This window comes from Tamandua tetradactyla, chromosome 2 (genome assembly GCF_023851605.1).
Source record: "Tamandua tetradactyla isolate mTamTet1 chromosome 2, mTamTet1.pri, whole genome shotgun sequence".
NCBI classification, from domain to species: Eukaryota; Metazoa; Chordata; class Mammalia; order Pilosa; family Myrmecophagidae; genus Tamandua; species Tamandua tetradactyla.
In genome coordinates, this window is record NC_135328.1 from 44003809 (window position 1) to 44005064 (window position 1256).

At 36.2% G+C, this 1256-nt stretch overlaps 1 non-coding gene across 1 annotated transcript; it reads left to right on the top strand.

The window, feature by feature from the left end:
- The first annotated feature begins 411 nt into the window (after positions 1-411).
- On the top strand, positions 412-513 carry LOC143675285 (U6 spliceosomal RNA). The gene has a single exon (XR_013171522.1). It is a non-coding gene; the product is annotated as a U6 spliceosomal RNA (small nuclear RNA).
- The last annotated feature ends 743 nt before the right edge of the window (positions 514-1256 follow it).

The window sequence follows — 1256 nt, forward strand, 5'->3', positions numbered from 1 at the left end:
ATATGCCATTATCCAACTGCTAGAGAATTAAACTGTGATATGTTTGGCACTGTCACCCCAGCACCCTTTAGGTCTTATTTCTGCCATTCAGGCTGGGCTATTTTCTATTTTCTATTTCTATTCTCAAAGTGGAAGCAGTTTCAGGGACCTCTACTTGGCCTTTCCTAACATTATGGCTCTTACTACATAGGTCACAAAACCAATGCCAATTGGTTGCAGACCTGATAGTACAATGACAAAGGTAATATTTAAAAAGAATTATAAAGATAGAAATAAGGAAGTGTCTAATTTTTTCGTAAATCGATTCTTTCAATGTAGCACCTCATAAAAAAGGAAATATATTTGAAATGTTTTGTTATTTTAAAGATTTTTAAAAGTCTACCAATTAAAAAAAAGGTCTACCAATAGCACTTGCTTCGGCAGCATGTATTCCAAAACAGGAATGATTCAGAGAAGATTAGCAAGGCCCTGTGCTAGGATGACATGCAAATTCATGAAGCATTTTACATTTTTATGCAAACCAAGACTACAATGAGATATCAACTAACACCTATAAGAATGACTGCTATTAAAAAAACAAGAAACTACAGATGTTGGAGAGGATGTGGAGAAAGTGGAACACATCAACTGCTGGTGGGAATGTAGAATGGTACAGCTGCTGTGGAAGACAGTTTGGTGGTTCCTCAGAAAACTAAATACTGAGTTGCCCTACAACCTGACAATGCCACTACTTGGTATATACCCAGAAAAGCTGAAAGCAGTGACACAAACAAGCATTTGCCCACTGATATTCATAGCAGCATCATTCACAATTGCCAAAAGGTGGAAACAACCCAAATGCACATCAATACACAACTGGATAAACAAAAAGTGGTATATACATACGATGGAACATTATGCAGCAGTAAGATGACTGAAGTTCTGAAGTATATGACAATATGGATGAACCTTGAGGATATAATTCTGAGTGAAATAAGCCAGCCACAAAATGATAGATACTGTATGATTTCATTATTGTGACCCTGGCAAAGGTAACTCAGAGGCTTATACTATGAAATACAGGGGACATAGAGATACACAACTGCTAGAGATGGGTGAATGGTTACATAGTGAGGTTGAACTTATATGTAAGAAAACGAATAGAAGTGATGGTAGTACATTAGTGGGATTATAAGTAATACTGACATATTGAAGGAAAATATGATTAAAAGGGCTGTAATGGGCTGTATCCCACCAATTAACACACAAATATAAAT